The sequence below is a fragment of the Elephantulus edwardii genome, unplaced genomic scaffold (assembly GCF_000299155.1).
Source record: "Elephantulus edwardii isolate Elephantulus edwardi_28Jun2011 unplaced genomic scaffold, EleEdw1.0 scaffold00357, whole genome shotgun sequence".
In the NCBI taxonomy this organism is placed as follows: Eukaryota; Metazoa; Chordata; class Mammalia; order Macroscelidea; family Macroscelididae; genus Elephantulus; species Elephantulus edwardii.
In genome coordinates, this window is record NW_006400107.1 from 1,676,667 (window position 1) to 1,690,776 (window position 14,110).

The 14,110-nt window shown below is 38.1% G+C and overlaps 1 pseudogene; it reads left to right on the forward strand.

The window, feature by feature from the left end:
• The first annotated feature begins 13,130 nt into the window (after window positions 1–13,130).
• On the forward strand, window positions 13,131–13,870 carry LOC102861031 (annotated as a pseudogene).
• Window positions 13,871–14,110: the final 240 nt, after the last annotated feature.

Here is a 14,110-nt window from a genome sequence, read left to right on the forward strand (position 1 = left end):
GAATTTTTAACTCTCTTACTGTGACACTGATGTGTCAAATGCATTAAGTTATCTGAGGCTCTAAATTGAAAACTAAAACTGACTATCTACTCTTCAGGAGAAATATGAAACAACTGGCTCCAATAAAAATTTACAGACTCAGAAACTATACTGAATAGACTCAGTTCTACTTCATCCTGTAAGGCTGTTATGAGTTGTAATAGATTCAGAGACGGTGATTGTTGTTGTTGTTAATGAGGCTTCAAATATGGAAATATTTGCCATATTTGAAAACATTTTCCTCAAATCTACTGGTCCCACAGAACAATGTCTCCTTGGACTTAACACTAAACTGATAATCAACCAGGCTGCTCCGTGGAGACAAGGATTCTGAAGCTTCCTCTGACATTCTTTGGGCATGTTGCAAAGAGGGACCAGCCCTCGTAGAGGGATGTCATGCTTGGGTGGGTGGAGGGATAACACAAAAGAGGAAGACTCTCTTTCAGAAGGATTGATTCAGTGACTGGGGTAATAGGGGTAAGTGTGTCGAAAACAGTCAGATTGGCACAGGATAGAGCAGGGTTTAGGGGTCTTGTACCATAGTGTCACTATGAGTTGCAAGGAACTCAGTGGCACATAACAACAACAACAACAATGTTCATTCATTATCACAATTTTAAAGCAACCTACACATCTTGGCACATAATCAGCACTCAGAAAATACTTTTTATGTAAATAAATTCTGTGTTGAAAATCTTGAATATCAGTGACTCATTAAGGAATTGTGCTACCAATGGCAAGGAACATGGCTCAAATTCTCCAGCTGCTCCTTGGAGGAAAGATGGGTAATCTGCTCTCATACAATTTACTGCCTCTGAAAACTCAATGGAGAGAGACCAGTTTAAACACAATGGTACACAACAACAAGAACAATGTGAGGAAACTGCATATGTCACAATTAAATTTCACAGCAAGTCTGTGAGATTGTCATTAAGATTTCCATCATAAGATGATAAATCAGAGGTTAAGTTTCTTTTTTAAAAAAGTATGATTAATTTATTGTACTTGCATATCATTTAATCAAATGACACATAGCTGAGATTGAAGAGGCAGTTAATCACACTGAAAGAGATGGCCCATCTTTCTCTTGTGCAGCAGCTGATGGACTCAAACCATGTGCCTTTGGGATTGTAACAGTTTCTTACTACTTAGTTACCAGTTATTCATTGAGTGGATAGTAAACTGGAAATGTGAATGTTGATCCATCTGACTCACAAATTCTTTCAATGATGTATAAATTCTTTCAATGGAATACTAAGCTACTATCACCATCTTTATCCATGAAAGACAGTGTATGTCTGTACATATGACACTATATATATATATTGTTGTTGTTGTTAAGCATTGTCGAGTGGAGCACAAGTCATAGCAACTCTATGAACAAAAGACCTGGACCCTGTTCTATAATTATTGTCATTTCTCTAAGTTCATAGGGTTTCCAGAGGCATGTGGTTTAGGAAGTGGTTGTCACTCCTGTTTCCAAGTCTGCCTTAATCTGGGAACTCCACCAAATATTGTCCATCATGGGTAACCATTATGACATTTGACACATCAGTGGCACAGTGTTCAGAATCACAGCAACCCCAAGTTACCTCAGTACAGCTAACTGACAGACCAGTGCTTTACCGCTTAAGAGAATGCTCATTCCAAACACAATTAACACTAGGTCCAAGGGCCACAGGCCCAAGGGCTCAACAGAATTTTAAATCTGCAGGCCCACCTACGGGCCCTGATTGGCTCTAAACAAGAGGATTCCAACACATACCTCATTTTTAGCCAAATCTAGCAAATTCAATCAGCTCACAATTGGTTGTGAACAAAATAAAAACAACCTAACAGTACACACCTGACACTCAACCAAGCAAGAAGAACCAATCTTTCAGAATCCAACAGCTTCACACATGAGCCTCCAAACTGGGCATTGTATATGAGCCAGTATAAATTCTTAAAGAAAGCAAAATAAAGACATCCAAGTTGGTATTAGAGAATACCTGTTGATGGTTTAAATTACTGTCCAGAAATCTGGCAGCTTCCTTTGTTTGCTAATCTATTTATCTTTGCAACTTCATTTGAAGGATTCGTTCGTCTGCTATTAGAACTTGTCCTTCTTATTGATTAGTTTATCTAGAACAGCAGGATTCCTAGAATACAAGGAAAGTTGTGTTTTTTATGCCACTAAAAATTACCTGGCCCAGGACAACATTTTGGTTCCTTTTATTTTTAACAGAAGCACAGGTGCTAATCAGATGCTCTTTCAAGCTGCCAGAGGAAGATTCTGAGGTCCCCAAATGCTGTCAGTTTCATCATCATCAGCTTTGAAGTGCTCCTTTTTGAGGGAACTTTCCACACTTGACATGCGCATACTCTTTGCAAATTATTTTAAATAGCTTCTGAATTAGAAATAGTATTTTACCCGTTACTAATGAAGCTGGCTATAGCTGCAGAGTGGTGAGGAAACAATGATGACTTTGAATCCCCCTTTTATTCCTTTCCACAGACCTCTATCTAAGGCAGAAGCAATCATGTCCACTCTTTGCCAGCACTACATCACTTTACAATAAAATGTGAAATATATATATACACACACACACACACACACACACACACACATATACATATATTGCAGAATTTTGCAAACATCATAAAACACAGATCTATTTAACCTGATTTGGGGGGCGGTTGCCATCCATGTGTGACTTCAGAGAAACATGGCAAGTAGAATATATCTTTCAGAAAATATTGTCTATGTAAACTATGTCTCTATGCAGGTAGTGATTTGTATTATGTTTTGCTAAGATATTGAGTGTTGTTGTTGTTAAGTGCCATGAAGTCGTAGACAACTCATAGTGAGCAAAAGACCTGAACAGTTGTATAACTTTCATCATTTCTCCAAGTTCATAGAGTTTCTGCACACAATCTATTTCAGAAGTGGATGTCACTCCTAGTGTGTCAAAATAAGTTTTCTCTCATTAGGAATACTGAATGGGAGAACTGAATGTAAAAATTGTCATAAAATTCAATGGTATACACCTCATCTTCCACTACTAGTTAAAAAAATATTACCTTCCTCAGGAGCCATGGTGACATAGTACATAGCATACTGAACTGCTAACTATAAGATTAGCAGTTAGAATCCACAAGCCACACTGCTCCACTGGAGAAAGAGGAGCAGTCAGTCTCCTCTCATAAACACCTGCAGCCCCAGAAACCCAAGGGATAGTCACTATGAGTTGAAACTGATTTGGCAGTGAGTTTTTTGTTTGTTTGTGAGTTTAAGAATCTGGTTTGTGGAGTTTTGTTGTTTTTGGTTGTTATTTTTTAAAAATAAATAAACAAACAAACATAACTTGTTAGGCTCCACGGTCAACACTCTAGGCACCAACAGTCAGGTAAACAAAAGATGAATTGCGCTGGAGATGTCTGCTGTCAGGGATCTCTCCAAAGTGCTAAAGAGTAATCAATCATATCAGCCTAGGGACTAAGATGAGAATGATCCAGGCCATGGTCTTCACAATTATTTGATATTCATCAAAGAGCTGGTCAATGACTAAGGAAGACAGAAGAAGGATGATGAAATACTCTTAGAGAAGAGCATTAAGCATGGCATGGACTGATAAGAGAACAGACAGGTCTGTATTGGAGAAGGTAAAACCAAGTTCCTCCTTAGAGGTAAGGATTTTGAAGCTCCATCTCACATACTTTGGGCAAGTGGCCAGGAGGGACCAGTCCTTAGAAAAAGACATCATGTGGAAGCTGGACCAGAGTAAAGTCAGACCAGAACGAAGTTGGATCTGAGTGAAGCCACACCAGTGAAAAGCCAGACATGGGCCTGACAGCTGGAATTTGAGTAAGGCCCCTGTGTATGCTCAATCAGCAAGAGTCTGCATGCATGCCCACCTAGTGGGCATTTGCATTCATGCCCAGTGCCCAGACACCCCCACAAGACAGGTGCCTATGCCTACACAGTGCATGTGCCCACCAGGCACCCGTGCTTGCTAGTGCCTGTGACTGCCTCGTGCTCTGCCTTGCACCTCCTAATGGGCAGTCAGTTACCTGCCTTTAGTCTAGAAAGGCTTGGTCTGCACCAGTTATAAACAGAAGAGACTCCTTTCACAGGCCTTTACTGAAACTTCCCTTCGTTCAGAAGTTCAGACAGAAACACATGCAGTTTCCCTACCTTCTTCTGGAGCAGTGACTTCAGATCAAGGACCTATCATCACCTTAGGCATGAAGAACTCTACCACAGCAGTGTCACGTAAAAAGCAGGCTATTTCACACTGTACACGAGCCCAAAGCAAGATGTTATCCTAAAAATGTGACACAGTATCAATGGATTTCCTGAAGACAGAAAATCTGATAGAACTTTCTGAGACAGAATGTAAAGAACAATGATTGCATATTCTCAATGGGTGAAAGACAAACTTGAAGAATTATAGGACACTGCAAGCAAAACCCAGGAGGAGCTTAAAAAAAATCAATCCAAAACAATGCAGATAAAACAAACAAGGCAGTAGAGACTCTGGAAAAAAAAACCCCACAATCCAAAATATGAGGTCCAATGTTTCAGATGCTGTCAACATGAGGACACATGAACAAAGTAGAACACAGAACCAGTGAAATAAAAGGTAGAATTGTCACCACTGATCTGCTAGAGCGAAAAGCAGAATCAAAGAGGAAGTAAAAAGAAGAATATCTAAGAATAATATGGGACACTATAAAGAGGAGTAATATGTGCACCATCGGAATCCCAAAACAGGAAGAAGCAAGTAAAGGCAGCAAAAAAGTTGTGGAAGAATTACTAGAAGAAAACTTCCCAGGCATAATGAAGAATGAGAGAATACATATTCAAGAAGCTGAGCAAACACCACATAGAATAGACTCCAAAAGAAAAACACCAAGGCATATCATAATCAAATTTGCCAGAACCAAAGATAAGGAGAGAATTTTTAAAGCAGAGAGGAAGAAGCAAAAGTAACTTATAAGGGAGAGCAGATAAGATTAAATGCTGATTTCTCAGTAGAAACCATGTGAGCAAGAAGACAGTGAAATAACATATATTGAACACACAAAGAACACAACTGTCAGTCAAGAATATTGTACCCAGCAAAATTGTCCATGATATATGAAGGAGAGATCAAGATATCCCAGAAAAACAGAACCTAAGGGAGTTTGTAAAAACAAGATCAGCATTACAGGAAACACTGAGAGATGTCCTTCTTACAGAGTTGCCACAGAAAGCAGGATGGATCAAAGTAACTAGCAAAAACACCCAAAAAAACTAAAAAAAAAAAAAATAAAAAAGATAGCAATAAAACCTTGCCTCTCAATAATCACACTAAATTTTAATCATTTAAATGCACCACTGAAGAGAAAAATAGTTGTTTTTGTTGTGGTTGTGTTTTTGTGCCATCTAATTGCTTGTGACTCATAACAACCCCATGTACAATAGCCCTAAACTCTGCTCTATTCCTTGCCAATCTTATTGTCTCCAACACACCTATCCCCATTACCCTAGTGATGGAATCAATCCATCTCATCGAGGATCTTCCCCTCCTGGGCTGTCCCTCCACCCTTCCAAGCATGATGCCCTTCTCCAAGGACTGGATTCTCCTTGCAATATGTCCAAAGTATGTCAGACAAAGCTTCAGAATCCTTGCTTCCAAGGAGCCGCCTGGCTTCATCCTCTCCAGGATGCATTGTGTTTTCTCCTAGCAGTCCATGGTATAGTCAATACTCTTCTCTAGCACCAAAGCTCAAAGGCATCAAATCTTCTATCATCCATAGTCATTGTCCAGCTCTCTGAAGCACAGCAAGTAATGGCAAAGACCATGGCCTGTATCAGGTGCACCTTAGTCTCCAGACTGACACTGTTGCTCCTCGGTACCTTGGAGAAGTCTCTTACAGCAGACTTTCCCATTGAAATTCATCTTTTAATTTTCTGGCTGCTGGTACCAAGAGTGTTCATTGTTGAGCCACGCAAACTGAAGCTGTCAACAATCTCAATCTCTTCAGCATCTATCATGATGTAGCCAATCAGCCCAGTGGTGAGAATCTTTGTTTTCTTGACGCTGAGCTTCAGTTCATATTGAAGGCTGCAATCCTTGAGCTTCTTCAGCAAGTGCTTCAGGTACTCTTCAGTTTCAGCAAGCAGGGTTGTGTCATCTGCATAAACCAGATTGTTGATAAGTCTTCCTCCAATCCTGATGCCACACTCCTCCTCATAGAGCCCAGCCTCTCAGATAATCTGTTCTGCACATAGATTGGAAAAATATGGAAATAGGACACATCCTTGATGCACACCCTTCCCAATTTTGAACCATGCAGTGTTTCCTTGTGCTATTCTGATGAATGCCTCTTAGTCCAAGTAATAGGTTTCACAAAACCACAGTCAAGTGTTCTGGAGTTCCCATTCTTCTCAGTCAGACACATTTTGTTGTGATCCACAGAGTCAAATGCCTTTGCGTAATCAATGAAACACAGACAGACATTCTTCTGGTACTCTCTGCTTTCAGCCAATTGTCTATCTGTGTTTCACATTCAAGCAATCTGCTGCTGAAGATCATATAAAAATGGCTGCAGCAGTACATAGATAGAGAACTGGCAAAAGCTCAAGAAGAATTTAGAAGAGGCCATGGCATAAGGAATATTATTGCTAATGTCAGATGGATCCTGGCTTGAAGTAAAGAATACCAGAAGAATGTTTATTTGTTCTTTATTGACTATGCAAAGGCATTTGTTTGTGTAAATTATAACAAGTTGTGGCTGACATTAAGAAGAATGGGAATCCCAGAGCACTTAGTTGTGCTCATGTTAAAGCTATACCTGGACCAAGAGGCTGTTGTGTGAACAGAGCAGAGGAACAGTGCATGGTTTAAAATTAAGAAGGGAGTGTGTTAAGGTTGTATTCTTTCTCTCCATACCTATTTAATCTGTATGCTGAGAAAATTATTCAAGAAGCTAGAATCTATGAAGAGGAATTTGGCATCAGGATTGGAGGGAGATTCATCAATAACCGTTGTTATGCAGATAACACAATCTTGCTTGCTCAAAGTAAGGAGGACTCGAAGCACTTCTTTCAAAAGATCAAGGAATGTAGCCTTCAGTGTGGATTGCATCTCAATGTCAAGAAACAAAGATTCTTACCTCTAGACCAACAGGCAACATCATGATATATGGAGAAGAAATTGAAACTGTCAAGAATTTAATCTCGTTTGGATCTCTTAGTACCAGCAGTCAGGAAATAAGGTGATGCATTGCACTGGGAAAATATGCAGTTAGGGACCTCTCCAACTTATTGAGGTGTGATTATGTTAATTTGAGGACTAAGGTGACTCAGATCTGACTCAGATCATAGTCTTTCTGATCCCTTACTATGCTATGTGACTGTACCAGCCTTTTTCTGTCCATTCATTTTTTGATGGGCACTTACAGTGCTTCCATCTTTCTGCTATTGTGAATAATGTAGCAATAAACATGGGTGTGCATCCATCTGAATCATGACTTAGGTTTCTTTAGGGTGTGGAAGTTCAGTAGTGGAATTTCTAGGTCAAATGGTATTTCTAATTCCAACTTTTTGAGAAAATGCCAGACTGCCTTCCATATTGGTTGTACCATTTTACATTCCCACCAGCAATGAATGAGAGTTCAATTTCTCCACATCCTCACTAGAATTTGTTGTTTTCTGTCCTGTTGAATTTCACTATTGCTGCTAGGGTTAGATGATATATCATTGCTTTTATTAGCTTCTCTCTGATACCTAGAGATTTTGAACATTTTTTCATGTATTTGTTGGATACTTGAATGTTTTCCCCTTTGGTAAAGTGTCTATTAAAATATCTTGTGCCCATTTAGTGATTGGGCTATTTATTCTTTTTTTGTTTAAGTGCTGATTTATTCTATAAATTGTACATATGAGTTCTTTATCAGATATGTCATTGCCAAATATCTTTCCCTGCCCATGACTTTTCTTCTTACCTTGTTGGAGAAGGATTTTTATGTGCATAGGAATTTGGTTTTTAGACGGTTCCATTCACTTATTTTATCCTTTTCTGGTTGTAAGTTTTTCATTATGCTAGGAAGTCTGTTCATGCTGTAAATTAGAGTTCTTAGTGTTTTTTCCTAGTTTTTCTCTGATGAATTTTATAGTTACTGATTTTACTCCTAGGTTCCTGTTCTACTTAGAGTAGTTTTCTGTGTATGGGGTAAGGTGCGGATGTTACTTTGGTTTTTTGCAGATGGTTTTCCAATTTTGCCAGTGCCATTTGTTAAAGAGTTTGTAATTTCCTCACTTAAATTATTTCATCTCTTTGCCAAAAGTTAGTTGACCTGAACAACCAGGAGAAAATGATATCAATGAGTAGAACCTTCTAAAGATTAAGTCTCTCTGTACATCAAAAGCTTTTTCCAATAAGGTATGAAAGAAAATCTACAGACTGGGAAATGCATTTGGCAATGCCATCTCAGACAAGTGTCTCATAACAGAAGTTTACAAAATACTATAGACCTTCCACAAGAAAAAGACTGATATCTCAATTACAAAATAGGCAAAACCCATGAAAAGACTTCACAGAGGAAGACATTCGGATGGCTGAGAGATACATGAAGAAATACTCAAAATCATTGGCAATAAAAAAGATGCAAATTACAACCACCATGAGATATCATCTCACTCAGTAACAGTAGTAAAGTTTAACAAGACAGCAGGCAATACATTTTGGAGAGAATGTGGAGAGATTGGAACTCTCATACACTGTTAGCGGGATTATAAACTCATACACCCACTCTGGAAGACAGCATGGAGTTTCCTCCAAAAGTTGAGTATAGAAATTCCATATGTTCCAGCTATTCCACTATTAGGAATATACCAAGACAAAAATAGAACTGAGACACAAATGGAAATTTGTACACCAATGTTTATAGCAAGAAAATTGAAACAACCCAAAATAGAAATCAACAAATGAATGGATTGAAAAATTGTGATAAATTCACACAAATATTATGCAGCACTCAGTAGCAATAATTTTGAAAAATTCTACATAATGTGGAAGAAGCTAGAGAGCACTATGTTGGGTGAACTAATTCAGTTTCATCAGGACAAATAGTGCATAGGATCATTATTGTGTGAAAATAGAAGGATAACTAGTAGGAAGTGTACAAAAGTCTAAAGGGGAAAGGAGAGGAGGCAGAGGGCCAGGGGCAGGAGTGTAGTGACGAATCAGAAGTTCCCAGAGTTTAGTGGGCAAAGGGACGGAGTGAAAGAATTAGAAAAAAAAAAATCAGCAGGGCCCTGAAAAAAAAATGGGGTAACCGTGGGCAGAGGTAGATGGTGATTTTTTTCTACAAAACACAATGTATGAGGATGATTGTATGAAACACAATGTGAATGAAGGAATGTATTAGGGGAGATAAAAAAAATCAATTGACCATATGTGGTTGTTGTGTGCCATTAAGTCAGAACCAATCCACAGCTTACCCTTCAGTGTGTTTTCAGATCCATCCTTCTCTCATAGATGAGTTGATTTCTGGGTTCTCGATTCTATTCCATTAACCTATGTGTCTATCTCTGCACCTGTACCATGCTCTCTTGTACTTCACAGCTTTGTAGTATGATTTGAAATCAAGGAATGTGATTCCTTGTACCTTACTTCTCTTTTTTAATAGTGCTTTGATTATTTGAGGTATCTTTCTATTCAAGGCAAAATTGGAGATTGTCTTTTCTAGCTTGAAGAATGGAATCTGTATTGATATTGCATTGAACTTGCTTTTGCTAGAATTAGAATAGATTGCTTTTGCTAGAATGGTCATTTTTATGATACTGAGTCTTCTTATCCATGAGCATGGTATACTCCTCATTGTCTCTAGGTCTCTCTTTATTTCTTGTAATAATGTTTTATAATTTTCTTTGTATAGGTATTATATGTCTTTAGTCAGATTTGTTCCCAAATATTTCATCTGTGATCAGCGACTGTAATTGATTTTGTTTTTCTTACTTCCTTTTCTATGTCCTCTTTGTTACTGTAGAGAAATCTAATTGATTTTTTTAATGTTGATCTTGTATCCTACTTATTGTTGTTGTTGATTGCCTTTGAGTTGAGCACCACTCATAATGACCTTATGAACAAAAGGCTTGAAGCCTTCTATAACTATCAACATTTATCAAAGTTCATAGAGTTCTGGAGGCATGCTGTTTAGGAAGTGGATGCCACTCCTGCTTCCAAACCTGTTTTAAACTGAGAGTGCCACCAAAAACTATCCACTATGGGTAACTGTTATGGCATTTGACACAAGGTTCAGCATCACAGCAACCCCAGGTTACCTCAGTATAGTATATTGACAGTAGAATGCTGTACCACTAAGAAGAATGTTCCTCCAAAATATAATAACAATCAACTTTAAATACAAAAGCTCTCCCCCAGGTCTTGTTGACTTTAAACAAGAGGCTTAAATTAAAAAAAAACCAATCAAACCCCCCCCAAAACACCAATATAGTATGTTATTGTAGTTATGTGCCACTGAGTCACCTACGATGTATAGCAGCCCTATGTACAGCACCTCTGAACCCTTTTCTGTCCTGAGACAGTCTCACTAATTTTGACACACCAGCCCCCCTTGCACCAGATACTGTATCAATCCATCTCATTCAAAATGTTGTCCGTCCACCCTTCTGAGCATGATGTCCTTCTCCAGGCACCTATCTCTTCTGGCTACGTGCCCAAAGTAAGTGAAGAAGAGCTTCAAAATCCCAGCCTCCAAGGAGAGACTTGGTTTCACCCTCTCCAAAACACACCTATTTGGATTTTTGGTAGTTCATGGTATGTTCAAGACTCTTCTCCAGCACCACAACTCGAAAGCATCTATTCTTCTTCTGTCATCCTTAGTCATTGTTCAGCTCTATGAAGCATAACAAGTAATTGAGAAGACCACGGCCTGGATTTGTTACAACTTTGTATCTAGACTGACATCATTGCTCTTCAACCCTCTGGAAAGGTCTATGACAGCAGATTTTCCCAATGCAATTCATCTTTTGATTTCCTGACTGCTGATATTAAGCATTTTGATTGTGGAGCAGAGCAAGCTGTAATTGCTAACAACCTCAAACTCGTCTCCATCTAACACAGTGCTGCCAATTGGCCAAGTGATGAGAAACTTTGTCTTTTTGATGTTGTGATTCAATCCATATTCCAGACTACAGTCCTTGACCTTTTGCAGCAAGTGCTTCACGTCTTCTTCAGTTTCAGCAAGCAGGGTTGTGTCATCTGCATAGCATAGGTTGTTAATGAGTCTTCCTCCAGTCTTGATGCCACACTCCTCCTCATAAAGCCCTGCTTCCTAAACCATCTGTTCTGCATACAGACTGAAAAGGTATGGGGACATGAATGCATCCCTGACACACTCCTTTCCTGATTTTGAACAATGCAGTGTTTTCTTGCTCTGTTCTGAGGATGCTTCTTGGTCCAAGTATAGATGAATTGGTCAAATACGTCCAACAGTTTTCTTGCTGAATCTTTATGATATTCTAAATATACTGTCATATCATCTGCATATACAGTTAGTTTTACCTCCTCTTTGCAAATTTGGATGCCTCCAATTTACTTCTCCAGTAGAGGGAATCTTTAAAAATTTGTGTATTCTCAAAAATGGATTAAATTGGAGAGGAGAAGGAAGGACTAACCACAATTACAACTGGAGATTTCATACTTGTTTTTTGCTAACGAATAGAAAAGGAGGACAATAAATCACCAAGGCAGGGAAGTACTTGTGTATTTTTACCAAACAAGTGGAGTTATTTGACATTTTAGAGAACACTCTGGTCACCAGCAGCAGAACTCACAAAAGTCATTGGAATATTCATCAATAAAGAATATAAACTAGAACATAAAATTAAAATGACAGCTATAATGTAGCATATATTCTCTGTCTGCAGTGGAATAAAATTATAATTTAACAAAAGAAGAATATCTGGGAAATTCCAAGATATTCAACAACAAAATGAAATAAATTATGGGTTGACAATAAACCAAAAATGAACTTAAAAATATTTTATTTGTATTTAACAAATTCAAATTGTGGGAGAAAGGTGTGACAGTCCAATTTTGCAAAGATTTACAGCATTAGAAACTTCATGGGGCAGTTATACTCTATCTTATAGGATTAATATGAGTTGAAGTCAGCTGTGTTGCCTCAGTTTTATGGGATAATAGGTTAGTACCTCATTACAGTTTTAATTTAAATTTCCTGAACAGTTAACAATGATTAATTGTATATATGCTTACTTATAACCTATATAGTATCTTTTTTTTTTCAGAATATGATGTTGAGTTTATCCCACCTGAATTTAAAAACCATCTCACAAACAAGATTTTTAGCGTTAAGATGCACTTAATATTTATTAGTGACTTGTAGAATAACATCAAGAACATCATCCAGGAAGAAAGTCAAAGGTCATCAGAAGACACTAACTTGCAAAAGCATATAGAGGAGTCATGCTTATAATCACAGTGTGTGTTTTTTAAAATAAGTATTTTTGATGAATAAATCATTGTTCAAAATTCTATCATGCAATTTTAAGCCCAATTTCTGTCACTTAGGCCATATTTTCCAGCTACCAATTATCAATGCATCTTGATTGCATGTTCAATCAATTTCAGGTTATAAAAGTTAGTAGAAACCCTCAATTTCTTAATATTTTTAAATTTTTAGTGTATGTATTTGAATAATAGTTGTACTAACAGATATTCCTTATATGTTACATATTCTCTTTAATGAAGCAAATCTTTTGCCTATTTCTCAATTGAGGTTTTTTCCCCCCTTACTGTTGATTTTGAGCTTTAAGAATGTACATGTAAGAAAAATCACACTCAGGCTTTTAAAGTTAAGTCCCCACCTTGCTGTTCCCACCCACAAGATTGTAGCTCTTGGGCAGGTTTTCCCCCAGAAGAAATGTGAGAGCATTAAAACAGAAGGCTGAGAATCAATTAGGTTTGTTTCTGCAGACAAGAGCACTTGGCACTTGTGGGTGCTAGGGATGACTCCACATTCAGAATCATTAATTCATTTTTTTTTTTTCAGAATCACCAGTTCATTAATTAATCATGACGTGTGTCGAGCAAGACAGACTGGGCCAAGCATTTGAAGATGCTTTTGAGATACTGAGGTAACATTCAACTGGCAGCCTTTAGTACTCCCCAGATTACAAAAATTGCCTGTCTGTCATCAATCATTACCCTCACGTCAAAGCAAACTCCAACTGCTATGGCATGCTGCCCACAGAGGAACCCATCTATAACTGGAGAACCTTAATGAACAGTGCTTCAGACTACTGCTTAGAAGGGAATATTCATCCATTTCTGCAGAATCCTGATGAGAACCATCTAGTCCAAACTGCTTTTCTCCAGCAAAAGGGAGGAAAAGGCAGGAAGAAACTCCGACTGTTTGAATACCTTTATGAATCCCTTTGTAATCCTGAGATGGCATTTTGTATCCAGTGGATAGACAGGAGCAAAGGCATCTTTCAGTTTATATCCAAAAACAAAGAGAGACTCACAGAACTCTGGGGGAAAGAAAAAGCAATTGGAAGACCATGACCTACCAGAAAATGGCCAGGGTGTTGAGAAATTATGGGAGAACTGGGGAAATCATGAAAATTCAAAGAAAGCTGACTTACCAGCTCAGCGAGGCCCTTCTCCATAGACTCTCTTCGTCTTCTTTTTTGGGGAAAGAGACCTTATACTCTGATAACTTCCAAGCTAGTCATGACTATCACAGTCTAAACAACCGGAATGCAAGTTACAATCACACATTTGCCAATTACCATGACTTGAGTCATCCTTAATACTGATTTTAACCCTCAAGTTTAACAGATTCCTGGCATCAGAAACATCTACCAGCTTCATAATTTTTCTTTTAAAGAAAACACTGAAGAGAGGAAAAAAATTAACTTGTTGCTTTTTAATCTAAAACAGCATTATAACCATTGGTGGGAAATTCTGCCACTGAACAACAGTAAAATGATTACTTCCAATTGGGAAGTATAAATTCAAGGTCTTTGCTATCCTTATTCTCTATGCAAATA